Below are 26,218 nucleotides of genomic sequence, written 5' to 3'. Positions count from 1 at the left end.
TAAACGTAGCCCTCTTACTTCACAGATGTGAACCTTGCTCTTCCAGGTCAGGAGAGGAGATTAAGAACATGCTAACCTTACTCTTTCTGAAGTTCAAACTCATAGAAATTCTAAATAAAACATTTAAAAAATGAAAAACCCAACTGTAAAGTAAGAGAATTCTTCATACCAGATATTTAGAAGGAAATCCAGTGGAAGCTAAAACTGAATTGCTCTTGGGGAGACTGAGCCCAACACAAAATATAGGAAATGAATTTTCAATGCTTATATTGGGAATGAATGGTCTCAAAACTTAGTCCCCGGTAGGGAGCTGAACCTAGGACCCCTGCATGGACCTAACAGTTGGAATGGGCTTTCCATCCTTGAAAGAACTTAAAAGCTCCAGCAGGTAGCATCCAGCCACAGCCAGAAGTAAACTTCATTTACTTAGTTGAAAACCATAAGCCTATAAACTAACATGGAGACATGTATAGAAAAATGGACACTGTAGTATCTGTTCAAGTACAGATATTAAAGGGTTTGAACAGGAAATCAGATGACACTTTAGGAGATGTGGGATCCTGCACAGCCTTTCGAAGGACTTGGGAACAGGGTTGAGATATCTGGGATTTAGGATATTTTGGGTGCAGGAGTAGCATGCAGTCTTCCAGGGGAGTTCAGCTGCCTGAAGTGCTGAGGTGAGTAGACTCTAGAGCCATCTAGAAGTTATGATCCACATCTGGGGTTAGAATGCTGCCACCTGAGAAGTTTCTTGCATTTGTAAGGGCAAGTGAAAAAAAGGATAAAAGGAATACATAACAAATTCTAAATGGAGTGAAAGGGTTAAAATAGGTATTGTCTGGTCCTTTACAGAAAATGTTTGCTTAATTCCTACTGAGGAAGGTATGTCAAAGGCATCAAGAAAACCCCACCTCTGTTTTCTATCAAGCTCTTGTATCAATATGTACTACCCTTAACTTTTGGAGGGGAGCCTTGTAAATTTCATTTATAGATTTTTATACTCCCATTGAAAATTAAGATGCAAGAGTGAGTAGATGAATAGAAAGAGGAATGGTGGGTGAATATGGTTGTAATACTCACTATACCTATGTGAAAATGGAATGGGGTAACTTGAGGGGATGGATGCATTTGGGAGAGATGAGGAGAATGATGGCAGGGTTAACATTGATCAAGATGCATTGTACTAATAAATTGACATGTTAAGTTGAATCTTTCTTGTACACCTATCTAAAGATCATTTTTAAAAGTTAAACTATGATTTGGTGATATAGAATAAGGAAAAAATAAGACTTGTGTTTAATAGAGCTGGTGTAAGATTCTAGGTATACCATCTCTTGGGTATGATGGTAAAATATTTAACCTCTTGCTTTTAAGCACATCATTTGTTGAAACAAAATAGTAATAGCTGTTGCTGAGTTAATGCAATCACCAAATGATTTGATGTAATTTAAATATATACATGGAGCAGGTGGTTTCACTCTTAATGCTCTAGGAAGAACACCGAGAATAGAGAGGTACTGTTGAACATCTAGTCCAAGCAATGCAGCAAAACTATTAACCATCTCCACCTATGCTAGGTATGCCAAAAACCCCTGCTTTTGGTTGCTTGTTCATTAGAAGTTCTATCCCCAGCTATTTCTTTCTCAGAATGACAAATTTAATCTTCAAAATAGCTCTGCACTGCTGGCTCTAGAATAAGAAACAAGCATGAGGGAAATTAAAATTATTTGATATATCTGTCCATGTATATAATTGGACTCAGTGCCTGTTTAGTTTGTAAGCTTGCAAACTATACTCTGTACCTAATACCTGCAGTGGAATGAAGGCAACCTCAAAGACATGGTGTTGTACTGATCCCAGGCAAGGTGATCTTTAGGTGTGAGCCAGTATCATTTTCTGTTAGAGTTCCTTTGCCCGTGCTTGGCATCATCTACATATTCAGTTAACTGAATTTTCATTTTAAAAAAGTAAGGATCAGATGCCCGGGGTCGGGGAGAAGATAATTCAATTATAAATATCTATATTTCATTTTGCATTCTCTTCTCTGGAGCTTCCTGGTTGGTGCCACAGAGTACAGAACTTATGGTTGTGTTGACAGATAACTGGGCTTTAAGAAGAGCTAAATGAAATAAGATTTTGTCCTTCTGTAATCCATTCTATTTTTGGCAAAGGGTGAAGAAGTGAGCAAGAATCAGACAAGAAACCTTCAGGTACAAATTTACCTTTACCACCTCATTTCAAGCCAGATAATTGCCTTTCTTATAACCAACATAGGGTTGGATTTAATTCCCAAGTTGTACCAACAGGCACTCTTCTGTGTCATCTGAGGCACCTGATGCCTGTGATACATGTGGGCTGAAACCGGGCTGTCCAATTTATAACCACAACCACAGCACTCCTAACTAAGATGTCATTTTAAGGCCAGGCCTAAAAGGGGTTTGGAGAATAATCATAGCTTACTTCTCCACAAAGCCTTCCTTGCTTTCTGTTTCTCACCTACCATCCCTTGTCCAGGTCATCCTGCATCCCACCCATCAGTCCCGTTGATTATTGTCTATGGCTTCAGCTGTCACAGGAGGATGTGTTCCTTGAGACTAAGTTCAGCAATCCTAGGCATTACTCTGTGCCTCTTGATTTGTGTGCGTTTTTAAATGGTAGTCCCAATAATGGGAACCTGACCGGCACAAGGAGCCATTTAATAAATAGCACAGGCCTGGAGAGCCTATGTTGTATATTCTGTCTTCTGTGACCTACAACCTAGCCAGAAACTTGTATGTATTCAGAGCTTAGGGGAAAACAAATAAACAAACAAAAAAAGCAAAAAAAAAGAACCCAATTCACTCATTTACTTTTTTCCAGCATTTGATTTTTGTAGCACTACGAATTTAATCTAGGGCCTTGTATATGATAGACAATAAATCTACTACTGAAATTACATCTCTAGCCCTTTTGGTTTTCACTCTGCTTCTTACACAAAGAACCAGCCTGGCCCTGAAATACCTGATTAGCCTCCTTCATAGAGTCTCCTGTCCTAAAGGTCAGATACTCAGCCAAAGGTAGAACCCAGCAACAAATCTGTTTGGCTAATCCTCCAGCCTTCTATAGACACCACGAAACTAATACTTGCCTGTGGATTCACCCTCACCTACTCCTGCCACTCCTGCTCATAGTAACCCATTAGCCATGAAGCCAATGCATGGGATCTTGCTTAAACCCTACCCCGGCACCACACACCACCCCCCTCCACCTTCATGATATTCTTGGGAAATAATCTATCTTCACATTGCATCTAAGATCATACTCAGGCTGTGTGAGTGCTGCTGAAAGCAAAGGCAGACACCAAGGGGCTGCTGTCCCACAGACAACATACCAAGGCCCTAGAAATTTTGTCTTTTGTTAGCGAGAAGCTAACATTCATTAGAGAGAAGCTAATTCATTAGAACTACCTTCTTACTTTCTAAAATATTATCATATAGGGTGTCTCAGAAGTCTTATAAGAACAGACACTATAGCTGAAGAAAACTGGGTGTGAAACATACATATACAATACCTTTTATTTTAAAAAATTGAAATCATTGTTAGTTCAAGTAATATTTTGACAAAAGCAGCATTTTCCGTTCATCTGATAGTCCTTGAGCATGAACAGAGTCTCATGAATAAAGAGGTACTCAGAGTAAAAACAAAAAAACTATTAACCAATAATAATAATAATAATACAAAAGGATGAGGGGGTGGGAATCAAAGAGCAGGTGCAGGTGGAAGAGCATGGTGCAGGAAATCCAGGCAAAGTTTCAGTATTGAGTCCAAGGATGCTTTAGGGACTCACTCTACTGGAGCCAGCTACGAAGTCTGGAGATAACTCTGGCAGTCTGATGGTTTAGCAAGAGTTGGCCCAAAGACCAGTGTCTGCTTCTCTTACTATGGTTTTAATGGAACTCATCCACACCCATTTGTTTACATATTATCTGTGGTTGATTTTGCCCTACAATAGCAGAGTTGAGTAATTGCATCAGAGATCATATTTCCAGCAAAGCCTAAAGTATTTACTATCTGGCACTTGTAGAAAAAGTTGGCTAACCCTTGACTTAAAGGAATATGCATGCTCAGACAATCCCTTCCCACCCTTTAAATGATGAAGCCCAATCTTAAGCCAGACTACCCAACATATAGCAGAGTCATTCACGATAAATCCAGCCACTTCCAGCTTACTCAGAGTCTTCAGCTGCTTGGCTTCATCTGGTGACTACCCACCCTCTTACTTCTAGATTTCTGTCATATTTCTGATCTAGGCTAGCCTCCTGAAACTGACAGTTAAGCCTAATGCCCTAGTTAAATCTTTGAAACACCCTCAGGACTCAAATTGTATGTCTTCCTTTCTCTTTTTTCTCTGCTTTGCTTGGTGCAAATATTCTGTTTCACCTAGACCTAGCATTCCAGGAGGAAGAAGAGAATAAGAAACTTTTTGTTTTGTTTTGTTTTTTGTTTTTTTGAGGGGTCCGTTCGTGGGGCCTAAACTCTGGGCCTGGGAGCTGTCCCTCAGCTCTTCAGCTCAAGGCTAGCACTCTACCACTTGAGCCACAGTGCCACTTCCGGCTTTTTTCCTTTTTTGCTTATGTGGTGCTGGGGAATCGAACCCAGGGCCTCAGGCATGCAAGGCAAGCACTCTACCACTGAGCCACCTTCCCAGCCCGAGAAACAGGTTTGTATTGTATCATGATGTTTCCAGTACCTGTGATATGAAGATAGAGAGATGGAAGGTAGCATAGTAGAGAAAAGGCAAAGTAGAGGTTTGAGAGCCATGGCATCTTTTCTCTTCCCCCAGGCATCTTATGGTACATGGAGCTGACCCTGTCACCACTAGGTCTCAGACTCCCCTGCCTACTTGTTTCCAGTTTCATTTGACAGTGGAGGTCTGAAGGGAAGTTAGGGGAGTTGTCTATTTCTACTCTTCTCCTTCTGTTCCAGAAGATGTCTTTGAAGGTGTTCACCTGTCCTCTACTATCATAATGCCCTTGTGGCAGGCTCCTCTGTCCATATTCCCAGTTTTCAATAGCCTTCATTCTTCTGGAGTTCTGGCAATTTTTCACTTCCTGCGGTTCCTACAGCCCTAGGGAGGTTTTGTTAATGTTGCCAATTTTGAAGTCATCTCCTGTACCTGTTTACCCATTCAACAATTCTCAAGTTTGTCACGAGTATAAACTTCCTGGGTAGATTTTGTTTATCTGATTGAACTCAGACTAAAACAGGGGAGAAATAATCCAAGGTAAGAATAAGTAAATGTGTTATTAAAAAATCCCTACACGGGAAAGTATCACAATTGGATAGGTCCATGAGTCAGGGCTACCACACAAAAGCTGTGGCCATCGAAAACCATCTTTCCATAAGAGTAGGTCTAGAGAAGTGGCCAACACACTGAGGTATTTAAGCCACTCCAGTTTTCTGGATAAGAGCAAATTTAGATAACAACTGGAACTCTAAAAGCCTTGTAGTTGAAGTCAGAAGATGGACAGCTGTTAATAGCTGTCTGAGGCTGGGCAGGTGGTTGGGAAGACCCGACGAGTACTGAGGTGTGCTTTCCTATTCACTACCCAGTATCCAGTACCCAGTACCCAATTCCTAATCCCTCAACCACGTTGTGGTTTTACCTAGGAAGTATCAGTATATATTGGATAAAGCTCAAAATTTGGAATCTGTAAACAGGATACTGATTTTTTACTTTGCTGTTTGATTTAAGATTTGGAAAATTTCAGCTACAGGGTTGTTTTGTTTTTTGTTTTTAACCTGCAAGACAGAGACAACAGTACCTATATCACAGAGTTGTGATATCAAAATAAAATTTGTTTAAATACTGGTAAGAATATAGTAATGTGTTAAAAAAGCCGGGCGCTGGCAGCTCACACCTGTAATCCTAGTTACTCAGGAGGCTGAGATTTGAGGATCATGGTTCAAAGCCAGCCTAGGTAGGAAAGTCCCTGTGACTCTTATCTCCAATTAACCACAAGAAAACCAGAAGTGGTGCTGTAGCTCAAATGGCAGAGAGCTGGCCTTGAGCTGAAGAGCTGAGGGACAACTTCCAGGCCCAGAGTTCAAGACCCATCACACACTCACACACACACACACACAAAACATGCTATGATGTTCAATTTCAGGTGGAGCAATGTCCTACCTGTATTCATTTCTCTAACCTAGACAGGCATAGTGGTGCATGCTGTAATCCTAGATACTAAGGTGATAGAGACTGGAGAGTTGCAAGTTGGAAACAAGTCTTGGGAAAAAAGAAAATAAAAACCAAAGGGCTAGGGTGTATCCCTAAGCGGAAGAGTTTTATCTAATGAGCAAGAAGCCCTGCATTTCATCTCCATACCATAATATAATCAATTAACTAAAAAATCCTCAGAGCATAGATTCTTTACTTAAAAACTGAGGATAATATGAACTTCTGGAGAGACTTTTTGTAAAGATTAAGGTAAATGATTATCATGGATTGTTTAGCATACCATCATCAATTCAGTATACCCTGCTTTGCCATTATGAGACACAGACTCATGAACATTCTTTAATTTTCCACAAGATGAATATTGTTAACAGTTTCATTTAAATATATTAAAGATATACAAAAGTGTCACTTGCTAGGATAATATAGCTCATCCTTGTCTATGATTACATATTTAATTAAACACCAAAGTAGGCTCTAGCTACAAAATGCTTACTAAAAAATAACCTGCAGGTGGGAGCCAGTGGCTCATGCCTATAATCCTAGCCTGAAATCTAAGGATCACAGTTCAAAGCCAGCACAAGCAGGAAAGACCATGAGACTCTTATCTCCAATAAACCACCAGAAAGCCGGAAGTGGTGCTGTGGCCTAAGTGGTAGAGTGCTACCCTTGAGCTCAAGAGCTGAGGGACAGTGCCCAGGTCCAGAGTTCAAGCCCCACGACCAACAAAAAAAATCTCAGTTATTATTAATATGATTTTATTGGTATTGAAACATATTAAGGTGTCTAGTTTAGATCATTTGCTTTTAATCTATCACTTTTCTATTTTTTATGTGAAAGGAAGCATTTACTACCATCTATAATATTCTCCACTATGGTTTAAGAGGTACTTTTCTCAAGTGAATTAGGTTCATTTTTTCTGCTCATTTATAAGGTAAGACTTTTTTGGCCCCAGAGGTAGGAAATGCTTTTTACTGTTTCATTTAGTTCAGTCTTTAGTTCAAAGATGATGTATACTTTACAAAGTTTTTTTTAACTAAAAGTAATACAATGTCATGTATATTTTTTATGGTAAGCAAGGGAAATGGTTTAGAAAGAACAGTGAACCTGGCTTTTCCTGGTCCAGGAAACAGAGGTTTAGATCCGCCCAGTGACCCTGAGCTTGAGCACACCCACAGACCTCTGCAGGGTCTTAGTTTCTTCCTCATAAACAGAAACTATTAAACACTGTGACCTCTGACATCAATCTCAGTCTTACACTATCAACATTATTTTGCCACAAGGTCAGTATGATTTGGGCAATAGGAGAAGTTCACTTAAGTGGGCACCTTAGAGCCTTTATCTGACAGCACAAACAGGGCCTTATATCCTCTAGTACTTGGCTTGCAGCAAAGTGTTGGTCTGAAATTACAACTCCCTGAAATCACATTATTTCTATGTATTAGGCTGAACCTTAACACTTAAAGTTTGAAGTTTTTATGATTTTGGCGAGAGTAGACATCCTGTTTTCCAGGGAGAAAGGGCTTTTTAAAAATCTGCTTCGCTGCAAATTTACTCTCTCAAAATCATATTTTGATGAGTTAAGTGCAAATGAATAAAAAAAAACATACGGATTTCATTTTCATTGAAATACACATGGCTAAGTGTGAGGAGAGAGAAAAGAATGGAAGAGAAAGACAGAGAGCAGGACAACACAATGGAACAGAAAGATTGTATTCAAGGAACAAATTTGCCATAATTCTCTGAACAACTGCCAGCTAAGGATTGATTGTCCTACACTTGCTGTCACACTGTTATTGCTAAGGGACTCGTGTCCCCAAGGGCTAGACTCCAAAGGCAGTATGACAAAGGAAAAGAGTGGTGGCTTTGGGATAGGGCCACAGTTTGACCCTTTTGTTGGTCTTGTTCTTTGTGTATTGACCATCTCAGGAGCTCTAGCTGAGCAGGTGGGAATAATAGTAGCTGTGACATATGGTTATTCTGGGTAGTCTTAACAATTAACATGGTGATCCTTATATTGTGCCCATAATATAGTAGTAGCTCATCATTGGCTTGTATTTCCCCATCATTTGGGACCTGGCCTAATCCCAAGTGGTGCAGGGACTTTTGGTGGAGAATCTCATCTTAGTGGGCTGTGAATGGACTTCATCAGTTCTGCTTTCCTTCCATCTTTCTATGGGAAAAGCCAACAACCTGTAAAAATAATTGTAATGTGTGTTCTAGAATTACTGTGACGGCAAAACAATATGTATACAAATATGTTACAGGTGGTGAGAGGAATAACAGGGTGAGTAGGAAAGCTCCATTTTCTCTTTAGTTGTGTGGTCAGGGGAAGTTCCATGAATGGCTCTTTCCCAGCTATTCTGGACCACCCCATCCTGGGTGTATTCCATGTCTAGGTCCAGTTCACATAGCCAGACATCTTTCTAACTGTTTCCAGGGTTACTTTTTTTTTTCAATTGCTTCTCTCAAGGACTTTGAGGTTAGTGGCAAGTCTCCTCCCTTTCCTACAGGCCTTAATCCTGCCTCTGCCCTTTTCATATGAACTTCAAATCCAGCCCCTCTCTCCCTTCTCTTCAGAGAAGGAAGAATCATAAATCATATTGTGTTGCTCTTGCTAGTTCTGAGGGGTTAAGTGGGTTGAAGGTCAAGACATTTTGAAGCCTCGACCAAATTAACTTTCAAGGACAAATCTTGTCCAAGTTCTAGGTCTTATACATCATACATATATGTTTGTGTATGTGTGTATATATATATATATATAGAGAGAGAGGTGTATATACATATATATGTGTGTGTATATATGTGTGTGTGTATGTATGTGTATGTATGTATGTGTATATATATATATATATATATATATATGTTCTATGGCTTGGTGTTATTGAATTTCAAATGTATTGGTAAGCCTAAGTAATGGGTCTCACACATCTGAAACTATGCCTTAGGAAGATGGGGTATAGACACTCCAGTCTGATGATTTCTGTGGATGTGCTAAGGATCAAATGATAAGGGTCAAAAGATAAAGACTAAAAATCATAGGTAGGTTGCTGATTCCTCTTGACAATTCCAGAAAAACAAATCTACATGCATCCTTTAAAAAAATTAAACCAGGAGAGAAGTTATTATAATAGAAACAATGATAATACAAACAATTTAAAAATCCAGGGATTGTAGTACATGCCTATAATTCCAACACTCAGGAAGCTGAAGGAGAGTGAGGGTGAGTTCAAGACCAGCCTAGGCTGTTTAATGAGACACTGTCCTAAATGGACAAAAATAATAAAAAGCATATCATTTTCTCAGTCTGTTTTATGTGTTATAACAGACTATCAAAGACTTGGCAGAGACTGAGAAAAGACACTTTCTTTCTCATGGCCTGAATAGGTAGAAAGTTTCATAGCAATGGCCCAGCGTCTGGTGGAGACTTCTTGCAGAGAGAATCCTAGGGTGAGAACAAGGTTATATGGGATCCCAGGCCTCATATAAAGCCACTGATCTCGTTCTGTTAGCCACAATCTCATGATCTCAGCTAACCCTAACTCCCAAAACCCTCTGTTCCTAACTTCCAAGTACTGTCAGTATATGAATTTGGAGATTAAGTCTACAACACATCAATTCTGGGGGACATATTCAAATGATTGCCATCACCCACCATTTTCTGAACATCAACTATTTTACCAATATGATAGTCATGATAGTTATCTCTCTCAATCTTCTCAATAATCCTTAAGATGTATATTTTCTCCCCATCCTACATTTGAGGAAATAGACACTTGAGTGGTGACATACTTTGTTCAAGGTTACATTGTTCATTCAAAACCAGTTCTACAAATAGAGCTTTTCAGGCTTCCAAGACTGTGCTTCAGTGCTCTAAAGATGAAGTAAGGTACAATCCTTGTTAGTTCCCTGTGTGTGGGCAGTAGCTCAGAAAGACAATGATGATGGCAGGCATGGAAGTTGTTGCCAGAAGCACTTTAGGAATGAATACCTGAAGCCAGGAAAGAAGTCAAGGGTCAACAGTAGAAATGAAGGCTGCCAGTAATTGGGACACTGAAAGGTCTCCCAATTGGGTAGAGGGCAGCTCCAGTTTGGTGGCAAGCTACATCCTCACTTAAGGATGACAAACTAGGCCACCAAACACATAGAGAACATTGGTATAAAACTAAAAGTAGACAATACCAGGAAGAATCAACAACTCAATGAACTCAGGAATAGAGCAATGCTATTACCCTAAACAGGTCAGCTCACTTGTATAGTGAGACAGACAACAAAGTATTATACTTTCAAAAATTATATATAGCATTGCTGTGAAGGTTTGGAACATCTGCCCCATGACAGATGCTGGACTAGCCACTTCATGTAACTGCTATTTATATCACAATAAATAAAAGAAATTATTAATACCTCTACAGAGATTGAGAACATGGATTCATTTTTCCTAGCTTTTTGGAAAGTCATAAAATAAAGATTTAAACAGATTTCTGAGGAATAGAATGGATGAATGAAGCTATCAGCATGACAAATCAAATTTCTTGAATAACTGAACAAATAGTAATAACAAGCTATGGAATCTTAGCTTTTCTTCTTCCCCATAAGGGCAAAGACCATTCAATGTTTATAAATAAAGTGGATTTATGCCTTTCTCTTTCCTTCTTTCCTTCCTTCCTTCCTTCCTTGCTTGCTTCCTTCCTTCCTTCCTTCTTTCCTTCCTTCCTTCCTTCCTTCCTTGCTTCCTTGCTTCCTTCCTTCCTTTCTGTTTTCACTTTCCTTTTCCTCCTCTTCCTTCCTTTTTTTGTTTTGTATTGTTTTGTTTTGTTTTTTGTCAGTTGTGGGGCTTGAACTCTGGGCCTAGGCGCTGTCCCTCAGCTCTTCAGCTCAAGGCCAGTGCTCTACCACTTAAGCCACAACGCCACTTCAGGTTTTCTGGTGGTTTATTGGAAGTTAGAGTTTCACAGACTTTCCTTCTGGGTTGGCTTTGAACTGTGATCCTCAGATCTCAGCCTCCTGGGTAGCTAGGATTACCGGTGTGAGCCACCAGCGCCCGGCTCTCTTTTTTGTTTGAGTACATTATTTCACTGGACTGCTTTTTATGTACTGAATGAAATTCTTTCATATGATTGATCCAACCTACTGTGGGAACTCTCTATTGCATTTTTCATTTTATAGTTTGACTTTTTTCCCAAGATTTTTGATTGATTCTTTTGATTATTTCTATCTATTTTGTGAACTTTTCCTTCATATTCTGCATAACTTTTGTTATTCCTTTGTATTATATATCTATCTACATTTGCTATCATCTTACTGAATTTTGCTTGGATCATTATTTAAAGTTATTTCTTCAGCTTTCTCATAGATTTCTTTCAAATTAGACTCTACTTATGGAAAATTATCATTCTCTTTCATATTTCTGTGTCCTTAAATTGGTGTCTCCATAGTGAGATGTTCATTTCTTCCAGTCTTATGCATTGGGTTTCTGGAGCTGAAGAACATGCATTAGTCTTTCTTTTGGTCCCCAGGAACAGGCTTCAGTGATGCTAAGACTTTCACTACAGCAGGGGTGGTTAAAAGAATGGGATTGGTTAAAAGACTTCCCTTGGATCCAAAAGTGTTCAGGCATCAGAAGAGGTTGTGGGTCCTGGTTTCTGCATTTGTAAGCTTGTGGTCATGGGCTAGAAATCCCTCGTTATTCCTTACATAGGTAAAGCAGGGATTTTGTCACAATGTTTTCCCAGGCCTTTGGATTTAGAGGGGCATCTCCCTCAGATTTTGCCACAAAATCCTTGAGAGTCTAGAGCTCAGGGAGGATTTTTCCCAGCTCTGAGTACATAGCTTTCCATGCTCTGAGGTGGACTAGAGAGATGTGGGTCAGAATCACACCAATCCAGGAATGAACAGACACTGAAGTAGCCAACTTCTATTCAAAATGGTGTTTACAGAACTTGAAAAAGACAGAGCTGAAAACTAATCAGCTTCTATAACATATGTGTGAACTCTTAGGTGCCAGCTTGTTAATGATACACTGTTATTTGTTTATATGAATGGAAGAATTTAGTCTGAGATTAGCACCTAACACTCCCAATTCAAACTCTTTAACCTACCATTTTCTACCAGAAGGATTCTAAAATGTGTGCTTGACCCAACTGGATTAAATCAGTTTTTAACACATGGCCTCAACATCTTGCTATAACTAAACAAGACAATTTGCACATATGAAGTAAGGTTTCTGCAAGGAGAAATAAATGTTTATCCAAACTTCATAGAAGCAGATTAGTGGCCCACTTCCCCCTGAAAATTGCCAAATTGTTTTAAACACAATCCAGTTCTCTTAGCTGAAGATTTTTACACGTGCTAATGCAAAGCATCATTTGCCTTTATGAGTAACAGATTCAACAGAATTAAAGTAGAATTTTCTCCAAAATCTGGTTCTATATTATGTAAGTATTCTTTTTTATCTCCATTGCCTTGCAAAATAACCTTCAAAATCATCACATGCTAAATAATTTCTCTTCTCCTAAAAAAGATTTCTCTGGTCAAGAGTTTCATTTGCCAATAATAGAGTCTATTAATACCATGGATCAGCCTCTGTCTTCCCCACTTTTCTGTTCATCAATACTACCTATCATTCTACTTTCAACTCTGATCAGCTGAACTTGTGTCCTTGTACTATCTTATTTAAACCCTTGAAAAAAATGTATCCATTTTACAGGTTAGGAAACAAGAAGACAGAATTGGTGGCTAAATTCATCAAAGGGCACAAAGATAGTCACTGATGAAGACAGAATTTGAATACAGGGGATTAAACACCAAAACCACTCTAGGCACAACTTCAACTAAGACCTAAAGATGAGTAAAGTAGGACACTTTGATATCTCAGAAAAAAATATACAGTTGAGAAGCTTAACAATTTTTAACATAGTATTTCCAAAACATATGTGGCATGGATTTTTTGTCAAGTAATATTTATTAACATTGAGCAGAAAATATTCCACAAAACAAACTTAGAAAAATTTAGTCTTAAATATTTTTTTTGGCTATACATAGACCTTCGTTAAGGATTTTAAGCCAGATGGACCTTGTACTGTCACCTTATATCCTAATATTCTCAAATTTCATTGTGAGTCAGAACTTTCTGGGTTTCTGACTCAACAGGCTTGAAGAATTTTGCCTTCTAGTAAGTCCTCAAAAGATGCTCTAAAGACTCCATTTGGAGAACTAGTAACTTGGATACTGGAAACTTATTGTCTCTGAACTTTGATTTTCTTATTTCTAAAATAAGAGCAATAGATGTCTAGCTTGCATAGGTATGCATTCCACCATTAGCAACTATTTCTAAATGTCTACTAAGTGCAAGGTAAAGTATGTGATACAAGAATGCAATGTTAAGTACAATAGGCATGTCTTCTCATGGAACTTATGCCTTAACACCTTCATAGATAGTGATGTTTATTATGTACATGGTTATGCATGGACAATAAGAAGTGTTCATTAAGCATTTCTTATTTTCTTTGCATTTCCTTAACTTAGATTTAAATAAGTCTTACTCTTTTCTATATCCCTACCTACATCCCATACATATACCATTTCTTCTACAACCTAATCATATTTTTTAATCTATAGCTCAACAATTGCCTCCTTACTGAAGCCTCTCATAGCTGCCTCATCAAATGGCTATCTTTTATTACATTACACTGCTGTAACCATGATAATTTATTTCTACATAGGATTTTATATATAGCCATTATTTTCTCATCAATATGTACAGGGTGTACATTTTACCAAATTGTAAAAATATACCTTATTTATATTTCTTTTTCTTCTATTTTATTTTTTAAATTTTTGTATAGGCCTGGGAAGATGGCTCAGTGGTAGAGCGCTTGCCTTGCATGCATGAGGCCCTGGGTTCGATTCCTTAGCACCACATAAGCAGGAAAAAAAAGCCAGAAGTAGTGCTATGGCTCAAGTGGTAGCATGCTAGCCTTGAGCTGAAGAGCTGAGGGACAGTGCCCAGGCTCAGAGTTCAGGCCCCACGACCGAACCCCCCAAAAATGTATAATTTTTATTGAGATTGATTTCATTAATTTCACAATATTATGAGATAGTGATACTTAGTTAAAGTCACAAACCATTTTAACCTTCATGAGCCAAATTGCCATTATCTGGTCTATAAAGTTTGTAAATTCTATAAGCTTTGACAATACAACTATTTCCCTCACATCAGGTGGTATGTACGTTTCTTTTCTTTTGCTTAGTGTAAGCTATTACCTCTTTCTCTATCATTCCCTCCCTCCCATTGCTGCCCTTGAATTGCTTAGTCTGTTTTCATCAATGTCCAGTGCAGCTGATGGGCCTCTCTGTTGTATATTTTCCCCTGTTTCCCTCTGATTCTGTGTCCTCCTAGCTTCCCACAGATGTGTTTGTGTGTGTGTGTGAGTGTGTGTGTGTGTGTGTGTGTGTGTACGCGCGCGCACGTGTGTGATCTGGTCAAGAACATGAAGTCATTTAGTAATGATACTAAAAAAATGAGTGGAGGCCCTTTGTTTCTCAAATCCTGTTTACTTTGTCATATCTCCTTGAATTTCTTATTAATGTTTCTAAATATTTTTTAATCTTTGCTATGTATGTATACTATGTTGAGCATACCATCAAGAATATTTTCTTGATTCTCCCAGCATGCATTGCTCATCAGAAATGCTTAGAAAATCAGCATCATATATTTGACTAGTGTAATGAAATTCTTGAGCCCTCACTATGTGCAAGACACTAAAAATTTTGAGAAAAATAAAAAAATACAGTCCTTTTTAATAGGCTACTCCTTTGAAACAAAAGTAACATTGATTTTACATTTAAATCCTTAATACTAATTAATACCCAATCTGATGCAGTGGAAAAATTCAATACAGCTTTAGAGCAGCTCACAGACAAATGACTATACAAAGTGGCAAGAACAATAATGGGATTCTACCCAGAGCTCTGTTAGAGTCTCTTTCTTGAGTAGAGGTATTCATAGAAAATATGTAAAACATGTGACTGATATTAAAATATGAGAGAATATCCTCTTGAAGAATAATGAAAGAAAAGCTAATGAAAGCCAAAGGAGCTGTAATGTCTTACAGAATAAAAATATGAGTAGTTCTCAAAGAATGATGCGAGTTGGAAGTGATTACCAAGCATGAGTGAAAATTGAATATATTCTCAAGCATGCAGGGACTGATTTAAGGTGATAGGGTTTATATGAAAAAGAATGTGTACTATATCTCAGACCAAAGGTGTGCATACCTAGAATCCATGATATTTATCAGGACAGATTTTAAATAAATTAAGTGGCTTTCAAATATCAAAAATTGTGACAATTCACCCTTAAAGTCACATTTTTGGTGTTTCTTGAAAAGTTGGAAGGTCTGGCTCCATTATGGTCAGGACCACTTCATTTATGGAAATGTGCTTCTTCAGTCATCTACACAAACTCTTTATTCTGTGTCCATTCTTCACTCATCATACAAACCTAAGTTACTGCACTGTGTCAAGTGCTTTTATAGGCCTTCAGGAGACAGATACATAGAAACCTCAAGGAGTCTCAGCTTAAGAGGAAAGTAAGTATGTAAGTAAATGAGTTCAGAGACTTACCACACCAGAATTTTGCTAGACCTTTCCACTGTCTTGGAATGGGAGAAGTTGGATGAAAATTACCCAATCTTTGAAAAGTGAATGGGAGAAGAATGAGAAACATTCATAAAAATCCAATAAACAGGGCTGGGAAGGTGGCTCAGTGGTAGAGTGCTTGCCTTGCACGCATGAGGCCCTGGGTTCAATTCCTTAGCGCCACATAAGCAGAAAAACCAGAAGTGGTGCTGGGGTTCAAGTGGTAGAGTGCTAGCCTTGAGCTGAAGAGCTGAGGGACAGCGCTTAGGTGGAGTTCAGGCCCCACAATCCCTCCCCCCCAAAATCAATAAACAAGCTCTTTCTATAAGGACAAATGGGAAAATGAGAGTTGTGGGGGAGGAATGGGGCTAAAATCTGTATTAATAGGTAAGAGTTAGACCATAAAAAAGATTAGAGCCTATGCTAAGGAGTATAGACCTTTTAACCAAGAACACCATGGCTTTATAAATAGTCTTTAGAGCCTGTAAATAGTGATCCCAAAACACGACAAATTTAGAAATTCTAAAATATCTTAACTAATTCATTTTTACAAATATTTTCTTAAATATGAACCACTAAAACATATTTCATATATGTTTCTAACAAACTAATGAGTACAAAGAGTAAAAACTATATCTTAGATTGTCTTTCTATAATTCCTTTAATGACAGGGACATATTTCTGAGAAATGCATGGTTTGGTCACTTCTCCATTGTTCGAACATCACGAAACAAACTTACTCTGATTGGGACACAACTGGTCATTCACCCATTCCAAACCTTTCTCTGGCACGGCCCAGCTACATTGCCCTTTTCTAATTTTATAACTGTTTTTGTCAAACTACCTTAAAAAAAACTTCTGTTCCTAGTGATTTTCACTTAAAATATCTGAAATTGCATTGCCCAAGGGAGGAAATTCTGGTTTAAAGACAACATAAAATTGCCTGAAATTTCTGCTTGGAATCCCCCAATTAGTAGCACTATACTCTTTTGGGACTAGTCACAAATCAAGAAAAGAAACTTCATTATTTTTTTGTTTTTGGAGTGCAAGCAACAGTGGGGACATTAGAGAGTAAAGGTGAGAGGGAGACGAGGGATTAATGACACTGGAAATGACTCACAAACTATTCCTACACAGTGGCTCAGCTTGAGCCCTCCAATGGAAGGGTCTACGGGAAATATAAGCAGGCTGTCTTTTGGAACAAAACTCCTAGATGGAAAAGTTTCTCTGCTTCTGTGTCTGGCTTTTCTCACTGTTTTTTTTTTCCAACTCAGTAGCATTTGAGAGGATGAAGGGGAAAGTCTTACGCAGAAGTATGTAAGGAACAAGTAGTAAGAATAACCACAGAATTTAAGAATTAAAGAGCCAGAGTGGAGTGTTGGGAAACCTTCAGGTGTCAATTAGTCTTGTAAGAAATCCTCTATCCAACTAGCCAACTAAAGTCAAGTTTCATTATTCATGGACTCCTGTTTACAAATTTACCTACTTGCTAAAATGAGTTTCTAAACTGAGAACCAACAGTTGTGGTTCATGATTCATGGCGATTGAAAGACATGTGTAGAGTCAGAAAAAACTTAAGACACCAAATGTGTAGACCCCTCATCAAGGTCTAACAAAGTGATACTTTGATTTTTAGTTTTATCTCCATATTGTGAACAAATGTCTTTTCTGTGACCCGTGTGCAGCATATTGTCCACGTTTTTGTGCTTTTCATGGGTGGTTCTGCTGTTCTGATTGTCCTGAAAGACTGCTGAAGTGTTTTCTAGTGTTCCTATGGTCAAGCAGACTGTGATGTGACTGTTGGGGAAAATTTGTGCCTTATGTAAGCTTCATTCAGGCATCAGCATATTGGCCCTGAGTTCAATGTTAATGAATTAACACTAAGAATTAAAAGTGTCTTTAGACACAAATACACATAAAGCAATGTCATGAGTGAATAGGTGGATGAAGGTGTTATAACTAGAGTTTCAGAGGAATCTAAGCTGGCATTTCACCTGAGAATAATTTTTAGTATTTGCCAATTTGGTGTCCAAAAGAAATTTGTAGATATCACCCTACAAATAACAATAATTGGTTGTTGACAGCTCAAAATTTCCATTACAAACAGGTTTTGTCTGACTTCTGTTCCCAGTGTAGCATGATCTCTTCCTAAAGGCTCTTCATATTCCCTTTCTTGCTGTTTAAATTCATAGCATGAATCACCTATTAGTTCAAGATGGATTGATTGTACTTGATTACTTGCTTATTGCTTGCCTCTTTCTTCTACAATCTGTTTTGTGAAGACATAGATATTTATCAACTTAAAATTCAATTCCAAGACAGCTCAGGCAAAAAGCTAACAAGAATTTATCTCAAAAACAAATTAAGTTTGGTGTTTAGTCCTATAATCTCAGCTACAGGAGACACAAGTAAGAGGATTAATGTTCCAGGCTGGCCTGAGCAAAACCATGAAAAGTGTCTGAAAAACAAACAAGAAGCAAAAGGATGGGGTTGTGGGGTGGCTAACCTGGTAAACTACTTGTCTGGTAAGCAGGAGGCCCTCAGTTCAACCCCTAGAATTAAAAAAAAACACCCACAGAAATCAAACATACAAAACAAAACTTCATCAAATGATACATAAAAATGATAACAATATTACCATCTTTATTATATGTATGTAGAGACTAGAACTGAAAATTGACTTAAAAATTGAGTTCATAGAATCAGTCAGACAGAGATCTACATTTTGGGCCTCAGGGTGAATTATGTCATATAAGAAATCCTTCCCTACCCCTTACTATGAAACATCATTGCCTTTCTGCTTTTAAAACACAGTCTTTGTTGCGAGGAGGGAGCCCTCCAGGTAGCGCTCCATTCTGTTCATAGGAAAGAAAGCTTTCAAAGGTTTAAGGTGAGCGTGTGGTTTCAGATGGTTCTTTTGAGAAGACACCTCCACAACTTCCAATTTTCAACTTGTTTTATAACATCCTCTGCTTCCACACATCTCCTGCCATCACCCCATTTTATATTAGGACATCTGGCTTTCCAACTGGAATTCCTTCTCTGCAAGTCAGGGAATGTGATGGGACAGGAAATTAAGTTTCTTTGCCCAAGTGTGCATGCTTACCAGCTGTCCCTCTGCTCTGCACAGCCCAGAGAACATGTGAATGCAGGGTTTCTCTGGCCTGGGCAGTGATAAAGCACACAGGTCCGTGGAACCTACATACTCATCCTACAGAAGTCTGCACATGAGGGTTCCATCCAACCTGCTCTCCAGTTGCAGTAAATTAAGACATATTTGCACACTCAGGCCACACACTCAGTGTCTCTGCTTTTGCACTCCCAGTCTTCTGTGAATCTCTCATTTAAATCCACTTACACAAACCTTTCTTACCTTTTTCAATCCAGCTGAAACACTGCTCCCTTCAAGGAGTGTTCAGTGAGCTTCTCCAGTGGTTATTGAGTTGATGCTAGCATAACGCTTTCATTGTGCACCTCTGTGTGTGTGTGTGTCTGTCTGTGTGTGTGTGGTGTATGAGTGTGCAAGTACTAAGGGCCAAAGTGCTCTCACTTAGCTTTTGGCTTAAGGCCGGCACTCCACCACTCCACTTTTGTCTTTTTTTCTGGTTAATTGGAGATAAGAGTCTTATGGACCTTTCTGCCCTAACTTGCTTGGAGCCATGATCCTTAGATCTCAGCCTCTTGAGTAGCTAGGATTGCAAGTATGAGCTTTCACATTTTCTCTTTATGATGGACTGAAGCTGATGTATTCTTAAGAAAAATGATATTTTGAGTTTTGAATTTTGATCTTTGCTGAGCTAATGATAACCTGGATGAGATCTTGTTATGATATTGGGCAGTGGCAGCTTCCAAGAGATCATGTGATCACAGGATAAACACTGATACTCAGGGTCCTGTGTTCTGAGTGTTAAGGAGATTAGATACATTAAATGCATTTTGATTTATATTTTCAGTTCAGTGGGATGGTCATTGGGATGTAACTCCACCATAAGTAGAGAAAAATCTGTAATAGAACATTAGTGAATATTCATGAATAAATATAGTCAGACTGCCTTGAGCTGAAGGTTGGCTCTATTACTTGATAGCTGGTATTCTTCTTTGCATCTGACCCCTCCTTTCAAAATTTGTTGTGAGAATTAAGTGAGCAATGTGAAGAAGGCACTTAGGAATGTGCTCAATAGGCTTAGCTTAGTTGGTGTTATGCAGACTATAGTTGCTAGCATGTAGGAAAGGTCCCAGCTGAAGATCATTATTAGTAGCATTGAAATTCTGTTACTGGGGGCTGAATTCAGGGCCTCACTCTTGCTAGGCAAGCTCTCTACCATATGAGCTACACCCTCAGGCCTTTTTCATTTCTTCTTCAGATCCGGTCTCTAACTTTTGCTGGGGTTGACCTTGAACTAAGATCTGCATACCTCTGTCTGCCAAGTACCTGGGATTATAGACCTGCACCACAATGCCCACCATGAACATGATTTTATTCACGTAGTGTATTTTAAGCAATGATTTGTTACTACCTTTTTACATTTTATAGAGGATTTTTTTTTAAATACAAACTCCCAACTTCTTGTGGAAAATCAAAACATCAAGAGCCTTGTCCTACCTGGCTCCAGTCCACCGGAGCTGATTACTCCATTGAAGCAGGCTCACACTCCTTTATGCTCATCAGTTCTGGGCTGGATTCCCTGTTGCCTCCTGCTCAGCCACTTCTCTTATCTGTGTTTCATGCTCTTGAACTAATGATCTCTCTTTTCCGCCCTGGCTAAGAATGTTTTGTACTATTATCTAATCTACCACATGCTTCAAATGAGTTGAGTTATTAAGTTTTCCAGTCCAAATACAATTTTAAACAGCAAACTAAGTGAGCATTCATATTAACTGCCTGATAAGAAGACAGGTGTTGGAATAGATACAGCTGATGAGCAGGACAAAGGAAATCCCAATTGCAGAGAAAGTGTGACAGGCAAAAATCAAATTCACAATGTAGCATCACAGTGGAATAGAATAGTGTGTTAAATGAATACTGCATATAAGGAAACTTCTAACTACTACCTCTCACTTGAAGGGCTTACAAAAACATTCTACTTCCTTATTGATCTGCTCAGACATCTCAATTGCATGTACTTTCTGTACTAATTAGGAAGAATGCTTCATTTCTACCACAGAAGGCACAATTTGGGATCTTGTCTTCCAATCTTGCGTCAACCTTTCTCCACTAGATTACCAGCCAGTCCCTGGTGTAATTGGGTACTGAAGAATTTGATAGTATGTCCTTTATGACTAAGCTTTGTACCTTGGTGATATATAAGAAGTGTGGCTTTGAGGGAATTTTATTAAATTAATTAAAAACCAGATTACCAATGACTATCTATAATCCTAGCTACTCAGGAAGCTAAAATCAGAGGATAGAAATTTAAAATTAACTGGGACAGAAAAGTCCAATAAACAAGCAAAAAGCTGTGCTAGAGATATGGCTCAAGTAGTAAAACACAAGCTGGGAGCAAGACAACCAAGCAAGAGCTCTAGGCTTTGAGTTCAAGCCCTAGTCACAGCTTTAATTTATTAGCCTACTTAAATAAAAGACATAAAATATAGTTTTCCCCAAATATTTCAATAAAACATTTAAGAAAAGTCCTGGGTAGATAGTGGATCTGATGCCATCATGAAAAATGATGTATATATTTTTTTCCTGGGCACCAGGAAAGAGATAGCTTCTAGTTTGTTTTGGGGTAGGATGGCAGGGAGCTGAACTACTAAATCAATGTTCTCATTGTAAAATGATTTTTCTTTTATTCATGCAGTCTTATCTTGGACTTCTCTTCCTATGAGAAGCCTTCTAGCATCCTAAGACTGGATTTCAGAACCTGCCAAAAACTGTGGCTCCATAAATACACCACCTGGAAATTGTCTAGACTTAATTCCCACAAAGACCAAAATTCTGCCCAGTGACCCCAGAGTCTCCCAATAGAGTATCTATTCATATGATAACAAGAAAGAAAGAAAGAAAGAAAGAAAGAAAGAAAGAAAGAAAGAAAGAAAGAAAGAAAGAAAAGAAGGAAAGAAAGTGGGAAAGAGGGAGGGAGGAAGGGAAGGAAGGAAGAAAGGAAGAAAGAAAAGAGGATGAGCAAATCCTCAGCTAATATATATCCAAGACGGTTATTAGAAGTCAACACCATATTCAAGAAGTTGCCATCATTGACACCAGTGACACTGACACTGATGATGTGGGTAGCTGGGCTGAGAAATCTTTGGTCATCAAGGCAGCCTTCCTTCCATCTGTCTCCCTGGCGCAGCCCCTTCCCCCCATTATTCCCCCAAGGAAAGCTCCTGATGCTGACCCTGTGCAGGGAGGCTGGGCTGGAGGGGTGTGTTTCAGCCTCCCCAACCTAATTGGTCCTCATTTCCTGCCCATAAATGATACAAGGTGTGGAGCTGCACCTCCCCACATCCCAATTTCAATCATTTGTCTGCATTAATCGACACTAATGGCTTTTACAAATGTAAGTCTTTAAGCTCCAGAAACTTACATGTGTTTGAGGAGGCCATGAAGGAAGGCAACCTCCTTGTTCCTTCAGCTTCCAGGGGAATGTTTTCTCAGAATATCCTGAAGGCAGGGGCAGGGCTCTGCATTCCAAAGCCCTGTGCCTTTGCTCTGAGATCTCTCAAGAGATTGGGTTGTTATTATTAATAAAGTGTGACTTTCTCCAAATGAAAGAACAAAGCCTTGCATGTTACCAACTGCATGGAAAAGACAGAGAAGCATGATGAAATTTGAATTACATCAGTTTATTCAGCACCAAAAAGAATTGTGTTTAACTCATTTATGCTTGAAATTATTTTTAAGAAATATAACAACATTTGGTAAGATGTTAAAATATATTTGTGTCCTTGAGCCCAAGACCAGAATATTGTAGCTGTTCCTTTACTGGAAGAGTAATTGTCAGTGGTTTTTGTTGCTGTTATTATTTTCAGTTTAATACAGTTTATATCTCTTTTTTATCCAATGTCATACTATAAATAAACTTTACTTGTTGTAATTATAGTTTTAGGAACTAGTTTCATTTGTTTCACTATATATAATCCTATCTCTTTATTAAATTAAATACAATAATTTGGTCTCATATTTGATTTAAAAACCCTATAATTTAGAAAGTAAACAAAATAGTAAGTAAAAGTCTACAGCAAATATAAAAGATTATGAAAGGTAACTCACCTCCTTTGGCAATAGTCATCTGCTTATAGTCATCCTCATGAGAAGTCCCAAATCTCGTTATTCTGAGCACTGTTACATAGGTGAGCAAAGGCATGATGGTTTAAGTAAATAGAGGGAAAGAATTAAAATAAAGCAGATGAACAAATGCTGCCTAAAACTTCTTAAGAGAAATAGCAAACACTAGCACCTCAAACTCCCAAAAGTAAAATGCAGGCTCCAAAACAAATAAATAAAAATTCTAATAATGCATCACTTACTTAACATGGTATCACTAAAATTAAATACCTAAACTATATTATCTCATCTGAATTTCTTCAAACACAGAGCGGAGCACCCAGCAAGGCAAACAAGTCACACAGAGAAATGCAGTAGAGGATGAATGATTGAGCTGGTCACCACTATGGGTGAGTATTACTTGATCCTGTGAAGATGCATAAGGAACCTTCTAGAATGTATCTGAGAATTATTCACCCTGTTGGGAGTGGAGAAAGCATTTATATCTTGGTTCTCAGTCTCACTGGCCAAGCTTAATCCTATGGGAATGAATGAACACGCTCAACCTGAACAGACTCCTTCTGACTTAACTGGTTGAAATCACTCCCTGTAGACTGAATTCACTATCACAGCAGCAGCTGAAGTAAGCAGTGGGCAGGAGGGCTTGAGGTGGCTCATGGAAGAATCTAATACAGTCCATCCTTTGCATCCCTCAGATTTGTTTCTGCTTTCCTGTAAGTCCATCTCCTTTAAGGAGGTGGCTAGTTACTGAGTCACAAATAAAACAAGCTAGGTCTTTATAGCTCAGATGTCCTAAGCCTTCCTCAATATCCACCACTTTCCTGTCCAACTCCTTCTATAGTTCTTCCTCATGTCCAGTCAATATTGCAACTGGTCTATGCTGTGTCCTGGTGGGTTTTGTATATTGGCTTTGGTTGCTTTTTCCCTATTAGGACTGTTCATGGGAGAAGCAAACATCACTTTTGCCAGATTCTCAAGTTCCTGACACATTGGGTTTTGCCTGTGGAACAACTTTGCTGCCTCCTCATATTCTATTATCCCTTCTTCGCTGGTGCACTGATGGGCAGATCCTGCAATGTTCAGTGAACATAGATTGAAGTGTGCTGGAAGCCTTACTGCTGCATTTACCGGTGGCAGTGTGCATCAGAGTTGGCAACTAGCATCGCAAAGGTAACAGTCTAGCTATGGGTCCTCAAATCTTACTGTGAATGTCGACATGCTAGGGCCACTTCTGTAACCAACTTTCTTGGACTAGGTGTTCCCAAAGGTGGGCCCTGAAAGAAGTCTTGTGTGCAGGCCATTTCTGTAGGAAGCCATTCCAAGAGGGATAGGAGGGAGTCAACAATGAAAGCAAGCAAGCAAGCAAGCAAGGAAGGAAGGGAGGGAGGGAGGGAAGGAGGGAGGGAGGGAGGGAGGGAAGAAGGAGGGGAGGAAGGAAGGAAGACAAGAAAAGAAAAACAACAACAACATAAGAATGAATTGTCCATTTTGCCATTGCTGGGCTAAATAGTAGTTTGATAAGTGCATTTGGAAGCCGTGATCCCTGGAGTCAAGGGTAGTTGCACTTGGTCAGTACATGGTTAAGTTTTTCCATTGCATAAAGCTAAGTCAGTGACCATTGCCAAAATTCCCTTTCTTTAAAACACAGCATTCTCAACATACAGTGCAAGCTAATTTTATTTTATTGTCCAGGTCAGAGACATTTTCCTGTATCAGATGTCATTTTTTTATTTTTCTTGTGCAGAGCCTCTAAGTTATTCTGCCTTGAAGCTCCAGTATTGGATTTCTCTTCAGTTCCAGGATTTGACAGTCCTCCTCTCTGTTTAATGTAACTTCCAAAGGTTCACGTGGCGTCCCTACTTCCAAAGGGCTTTGCTTACCCTCCTCTCCTCCTCCTTTATCCCCCTCCATGTATTATGGATGGATGTCTCACTCTACTGTCCCTTTCACCCATTATTAGAGCAGAACATACCGTGATGATAAAAGTCTTTGCCAAAAATTCCTGGCTATGATCATATTGAACGCTGAAGGAATACATTTTATTTCTCAGATAAATTCAAACAAGTGGAGTTGTAACTTCTTCCCTGAGAAGCATGTCTGGCTAAAGACAGCACTGGAGGGATTCAGGAGACTTGGGTTCAGCCTGTGCCACTTCCTGAGTGAGAACTTCAGGACAATGGATCTCTAAGGAGGTAAGATCATTTATTTGCTTATCTGTAAAAGGAGTGTGGTAGTCATGTGGTCTTTTCTCTGAGAAGGAAAGAAAATGGGGGAAAGAAAGAGTCAGATATACAGAGACAACGAAACAGAGAGAAGGGGAGGGGAAGAGAAGGGAAGAAGAGAGGGGAAGGGGAGAAGGGGAGGGAGAGAAGAGAAGGAGAGATCAGAAGAGGGGAGGGGAAAGGAGAGGAAATAGAGAATAGAGAGGTGGGTGGGGAGAGAAGGGGAAAAGAGGAGAGGAGGCTCTATCAGATAAAAGCCCAACCTTATGGTCTAATTTAAACTCACTTGCCTCTCTTAAGGCCCTATCTACATTCAGGACGAAGGCTTCAACCTTTGTATTGGGGAGAATAAGTTGTAGTCCATAATGCCTATGAGATGATGGTACACATAGTCAATTTGGAAAAACATAGATACCTCTTGGACATAGAAGGCCTCTTGGATTTTGCTTTATTCAAATGTCCCTTTTCAGGCCTCCTGGGTTCTAAAGATTCTAAGTTGGCTTCCAAAGCCAATCGACAAAGCTTCACGGTATGTACTCAGTTGTATGCTCAAGCATGTGGACACACTCCTCTGGTAGCTACTATGTGCATTTCTAATCCAACTATGGACTCCTCTCTCCTCCTCTCCCTTCCCTCTCCTCCCTTTTTTCCCCCTCCCCTCCTCTTCCATCCACTTTCCCCTCCCTTCCCCTTTCCCCTCTCTTTCTGTCTCCTCCCCTCTCCTCATTCTTCCCCTTTTTCCTCCCTTTTCCTCTTCCTGTAACTTCTTCTCCCTGTAACTCTTTCTTTTTTAAAAAAATTTTATTTTATTTTATTTGTGAACATACTGTACAGAGGGGTTACAATTACATGGGCAGGATAATGCATACATTTCTTACCAAGCATTGTAGCCTCCTCCTTTGTTTACCCTTC

Source organism: Dipodomys ordii, unplaced genomic scaffold (genome assembly GCF_000151885.1).
Source record: "Dipodomys ordii isolate 6190 unplaced genomic scaffold, Dord_2.0 Scaffold61, whole genome shotgun sequence".
Taxonomy (NCBI): Eukaryota; Metazoa; Chordata; class Mammalia; order Rodentia; family Heteromyidae; genus Dipodomys; species Dipodomys ordii.
Note: the sequence above shows the minus strand (reverse complement) of the source record.